Genomic DNA, 6,164 nt, shown 5'->3' with positions numbered 1-6,164 from the left:
GTACTCCCAGCTACTCAGGAGGTTGAGGCAGTAGAAATTCTTGAACCCAGGAGGTGGAGGTTGCAGTGAGCCAAGATCACACCAGTGCACTCCAGCCTGGGTGGCAGAGTGAGACCCTGTCTCAAAAATAAATAAATAAATAAACAGTAAATAAATAAAATTTAAAAAATAAAAGTAAAAAAAATTTAAAAAAGCACACACTTGCGGTCTCAGCTACTTGGGAGGCTGAGGTGGGAGGATGACTTGAGGCCAGGAGGCCAAGGCTGCAGTGATCCATGACTGTGCCACTGCACTCCAGCCTGGGCAACAGAGTGAGACCCTGCCCCCCACCCCACAGAAAAAAAGAGGCCAAAATCAAAACTTGTAGGATGAGTGCCAGTGTTCAATGACAATAACATTGCCTTCTTCTAAGAAACTCTGCCCTACCATGCTCTTGATAACATATTTGGTGGGAAAACGAGGACATCAAAGAGTCTGGGTTGCAAAATAATTCTGAAGAATTGGATTCTGAATGAGAGGAAACTTTTGGAAACCTTTCATTTGTATCTCTCATATTTTCCTTTTTAATGAGTATGCAAGAATAAAATATGACAGAATTGTTTCAATATGTTCTAAAAAAGCTCTTTCAATAAGGCTAAGATAAAAATTCTGAATAATACAAAGGCACTGTGTTGGTTTAATTGGCAGTGGTTTGTGGACTTTTATTCCCCTTTTTTATCATGGTGCATGATATAATGGTTGATTTATGTTGATGCATCTTTGATGTGATGAAAAACAGAAGCATTCCAATGAGTCATTTCTCTCTCCATGGTACAAAGGCATTTGGTCTTACTTTTATTTTGTATTTTCTTTGCTTTAGAAAAAAGCTGGGGCTCAGAATATAAGATCCAGATTAGCAGTTAAACAAATGGCTCTTTAAAGTATTACCAACCCATGAACAAGTGATCTTGGAGATTCAAATGCAGCTCGGGATTACTTAGAGCTTTTTAACTTATTAGCTAGGGCCAGGTTTCAGCAGGCCACTGAATCTGGCAAACATGAGCATGTAGAGATGCTTTCATGGGTCCCAAAGAAGTCTTGTGTACTTGGAGTTGCAGTTAACTTCAGATCCTAAAAAGCAGGAAGCATGGTCATACTCTCAAGATTGATTGATGCATTTTAAAGTTATACAGGTGTTCCACAGCAGGTAAGTAGTTTCAAAACCTTCTATGCAGCATTCAGCGTATTACAAGTTCTTTGCTTGATGCTGGATAGGGAAAGACAAATTAAATAGCAGTCCAAATAGAGAACAGGCACTGAAAATAAATAATAGTGATATAGTGCATCTATGATGCTAAGATGAAGGAATGCCAAGAGCTCATTGGGAAGGACTTCCAAGGCCAAAAATATGAAGCTAAATCCTCATGATCTATGAGGAAACAAAGGGAAGTTATTGTTTTAACCAGAAAATAGCAATTTTATTTCAGTAAGTTTTCCTGCACTCTTTAGTTGCCCAAGTTGAATGTTAACTTGCCTAGTGAAGGTTTTTGCTTTGGTGAGAGTGATTTCCATTTGGAAATGTGTATGTATTTTAAAGAAGCTGGCTGCCCTATGTGAAACATAAGACCTTAAAAAATCTATTTCATTTAACTTTGGAAATTAACTAGTCTATAATCTTAAACATCTATTGGATAACAAACAAGCATACTATTTCTTTCAAATGTTAAATTGAGGCCAATTCATTAAGTTAACTCTTCCCCAGGCATCACCCCAAACTCAGTCTTGTAAATGTGAAGTGGCTGTTAATGTCTGTGAAGTCAAATGCCTAGATAATGCTAGCTTCCCTATTTGAAGCTGTTCTTTAAATTCTGGGACTCCCATGAAGACCACACACTATTAAAACAGTGATAATTCTCCTATCCGGATCTGTTCACTAGGATCTTACTCTTGGAATGCCTCTTGATTTACTGTATCTTTTATGTTTCTCTTTCAATTTTTAATTTGTACGAATTAAAAATTGTAATCTGTTTGTATTTTCTCTCAATATATATTATTTAATTATTTATAAGGCCTCTAATGAAACTCTTTTAGATCATATACATACACTTGAGTTCCCTTCTATTTAATTTAGTAGTTATTCATACAACAACCATCTATTAAGCATATACTATGGGCAGGGACAGGGTTCAGTGCTATAGAAGGAGCCTTGTCTGAGTAAGGTGAAGAACATGTGCTTTGGAGTCAGCCATACATTAATTTGAACCCTAACTTCTACCAATTGCTAGCTGTAAGGCTGGATTTACCAAGTAGCTAATAAAGAAAATATTTTCTCCCACTCTGACTTATTTTTTTATTCTTTTAACAGTGTCTTTCAAAGGGCAGAAGTTTTTAATTTTGATGAAATGTAATTAACTAATTTGTCCATTTATGGATCATGTTTTTGGCGTCATATGTAAGGAATCTTTGCCTAACACAAGGTCATAAACATTTTCTTCTTCGTTTAGTTCTAGATGTCCTATTGTGTTAGTTTTATATTTAGGTCTACGAACACTTTTGAGTTAATTTTTGTGTTTGGATTGAAGTTTCAGTTTTTTTTTTCTTCTGGCTTATGAATATCAAATTGTTCTAGCATCACTTGCTGAAAAGACTATACTTTCTTCATTGAATTATCATGGTATCTTTGTTAAAAATCAGTTGTCAATGTATGTGAGTCTATTGCTTCCAAACCATGAACACGATATATCTCACCATTAAATTAGATCTTCCTGAATTTCTCTGTCACATTTGAAGCTTTCACTGTACAGATCTTTCACATATTTTGTTAAATTTATTCTTATTTCATCTTTTTTATGCCATTGTAAATATCATTGATTTTAACATTCTAGTTTCTGATTATTGCTACTATATAGAAATATAATTAATTTTAGTACAACTTTTTTGAGTTATAATTCACACATCATAATGTTCATCTTTTAAAGTATAATGAAGATCTAACACTTGTGAAAATTATCAAAATCATTTTTTTTCAAAACTCTGGAAATTAACCAAAGTCTTGCAACAATGGAAGGGCTTTTCCCTGAGAAGAGGCTCTGCCCAGAGGAGTTTATCACAGGTAGACAGAAAGCAGAGGAATCCTGGTCCTTGCCTTGAAGCCAAGGTAATATCTGCCGACAGTTTTAGTCTTTGTTTACCCTGATGCTCTTCTTCCCAGAGAATGAGGAGAGACTAAAGAGATCTGTCAGAAGCTGAAATTTCAATGATCCACATTTTGGACCAACTGAACCTACATAAAAGCTACTGGTACCAATAAGGGAGTGTTGCAAGCTTATAAACCTGAACTTCAATCCATACCCAACGATTAACTCAAAATAAGTTGTAGACCTAAATATACAACCAACACAATAACACTTCTAGAACTAAACACAGAAAAAAATTCTGTGACCTTGGGTTAGGCAAAGATTTCTTAGGTTTGACAGACATGTCAGTTTAGCTATTGGTAGAACAGACAACTCGGAGTCTGCCATGAAGACCCAACTCTTTTATAGACATGCCACAGTGTGTAAATCCCATTTGGACTTTGAGTCTGGACTTACAGTACCCTACTCTAGACTAGGATACTGTAGTCTTTTTCTACATTCTATCATTTCTCTGAAATTCCTGATTGCAGAGAGTTTATAGGAGCTTTTCCTGGTTAATTTGTTGGCCGCTAATTCTTTTTTTTTTTTTCTGAGACAGAGTCTCATTCTGTCACCCAGGCTGGAGTACAGTGGCACAATCTTGGTTCACTGCAACCTCCGGCTCCCAGTTTCAAGCAATTCTCGTGCTTCAGCCTCCCAAGTAGTTGGGATTACAGGTGCCCGCCACCAGGCCCGGCTTATTTTTGTATTTTTAATAGAGACAGGGTTTCGCTATGGCTGGTCTCGAACTCCTGACCTCAGGTGATCCACCTGCTTCGGCCTCCCAAAGTGCTGGGATTACAGACGTGAGTCATTGCGCCTGGCCTGTTACCTGCTAATTCTCTTTTTTTTTTTTTTTTTGAGACGGAGTCTTTCTCTGTTGCCCAGGCTGGAGTGCAGTGGCTCGATCTCGGCTCACTACAAGCTCTGCCTCCTGGATTCATCCCATTCTCCTGCCTCAGACTCCCAAGTAGCTGGGACTACAGGCGTCCGCCACCACGCCCGGCTAATTTTTTTTTTTTTTTGTATTTTTTTTTAGTAGAGATGGGGTTTCACCTTGTTAGCCAGCATGGTCTCGAACTCCTGATCTCGTGATCCGCCCGCCTTGGCCTCCCAAAGTGCTGGGATTACAGGCGTGAGCCACCGCGCCCAGCTGTTAGCTGCTAATTCTTAATAGGCAGTATTTCCTTTCCCTTGGTGTATATATAAGATAATCCTTGCATTTATGTATTATTTTACCCCCCAGAACTCTGGAGGTGAGAACGAGTGAGCCTCATGATGAGATTATTGTGGGAACTTTCCTGAGCAAAAGAAAAAAACCAGGTTATTTCCCTGAGTCAGTGGTGCAATTTTTAATCCTACAATGACAAGAATGTTAGAAAGTCACGTGGAAAAGCTTTGAATGTGTGATACCCTCAGGTGTGGTCACCGGAGAAAACTTTAGACCTTTGAATCTTGAAGTCATTTTACGAACAGCGAATTGATAAATTCAATCTGTTTTTGCTTAGTGTGTACATCAGTTCGCACACAGGCCATTTGATGGTCCTGACTTTTTGCCTGTAAATACAATATTAGAAACTTGTGCTTCAAATAGGTGGTGGGTGTTGATGCCAGATACAGCGGGAAAATGAGGTCTGACTATATATAATGTAGAACATATAATATAGAATACGTATTGTTTGCACCCACAGATTTTGTGTTAGCAAGACCTGCCTAAGAATCCCATGAGATCGATCCTTACGGGCACATGTTCTCCCAGGAAGCATCACGTCTTCCAGTCTCTGTTCTATTTATTTGGTTGCCTAGATTTCATATACTCACCGTTAAAGCGGGTAAAGATGTCAGATGTTGTTCCTTCCTTATTTGCGGATCAGAACCTCCAGCTCTTGGCTGGTTTGTTATGTCATAAATACTGCTTAGACACACACCTTACATGCAGGGTGTTCAGTCCTTGGAGCCTAAATCTAAGCACACAGACCTGGAGCTTTCCATTTTGGGGATATTGTTTCCTCAGTCAGTAATCAGGGAGGTCAGAATTCAGAGCTTTAGGCTTCGAATCTTAGGCAAAACCCACCAAGAGTTTTGAAAGGACCATAGATTACTCTTAACTGGCATGGCATCCCTGAGACTAATCTGCATTTGGATACACCAAGCTTTGTGAAGACCATAAGAGACTCTGTTGCTTTCACAATTAGTTTGCCACTCTTCTTTCAGAGCTAGAAGCCATAAGCAAAATGGGCATTAGATTACGTGAAGATTTAGTGTATTAGGTACTCCAGTGCCAGGCATACACTGTAAATGGATTAAAGAAACTTCAGGATACACTCCACCCTTATCTTTACTAGTTTAATTTGCTCCTCTATAGAGAGTACATTTAATAGATAATTGCCTCTATTCTCCTCCCCCAGTCCCTTGGAAATAGCATGCTTTCTTCTTGCAGCAGCTAATGAATTATCTTTATTAGTAATAATAAAGAATTCTGCCTTTTCATTCTTATAACTCATCTGAAATGCAATATATTTGAACACTAACATTCAGGCTCAAATTGATCTTTAGTGGAAGCATATGATAGAAAAAAAGATCCAAGAGAAATAGAATCTGTTGGTGATTTAGACTTTTGGTTTAATGCCAGGACTTACAGAAATTTTGGGTTTCTCAGGGGATGACAAAATTATAAAATTATTTGAAATCAATGAATAATATAGTACTTATGTATTTTTCATATGAGAAACTTCACTCCTACTAGAATAGGTGAAAGATTTCATGTTGAAGTCAGACAAGAAAACTCATCCATACTGGCACCAGTTGGAATTAACCAGTGTTAAGATATTAGCATGTTGGCTTTTGGTTTTTTTATCATATCTTAAAAAATTGCACAAGTTGGCCAGGCGCAGTGGCTCACGCCTGTAATCCCAGCACTTTGGGAGGCGGAGGCGGGCGGATCACGAGGTCAGGAGATTGAGACCATCCTGGCTAACACCGTGAAACCCCCTCTCTACTAACAAAAAT

The 6,164-nt window shown here is 38.2% G+C and overlaps 1 long non-coding RNA gene across 1 annotated transcript; it reads right to left on the bottom strand.

The window, feature by feature from the left end:
• Window positions 1-811: 811 nt before the first annotated feature.
• On the bottom strand, window positions 812-5,042 carry LOC129532123 (uncharacterized). Its single transcript, XR_008677748.2, has 2 exons — window positions 4,977-5,042; window positions 812-1,246 (listed from the first exon to the last, which is right to left on the bottom strand). It is a non-coding gene; the product is annotated as an uncharacterized lncRNA (long non-coding RNA).
• Between the last annotated feature and the right edge of the window lie 1,122 nt (window positions 5,043-6,164).

The sequence above is a fragment of the Gorilla gorilla genome, chromosome 1, assembly GCF_029281585.2.
Source record: "Gorilla gorilla gorilla isolate KB3781 chromosome 1, NHGRI_mGorGor1-v2.1_pri, whole genome shotgun sequence".
NCBI classification, from domain to species: Eukaryota; Metazoa; Chordata; class Mammalia; order Primates; family Hominidae; genus Gorilla; species Gorilla gorilla.
The sequence above is the reverse complement of the archived record's forward strand: the minus strand, read 5'-3'. Positions and strand labels throughout refer to the sequence as shown.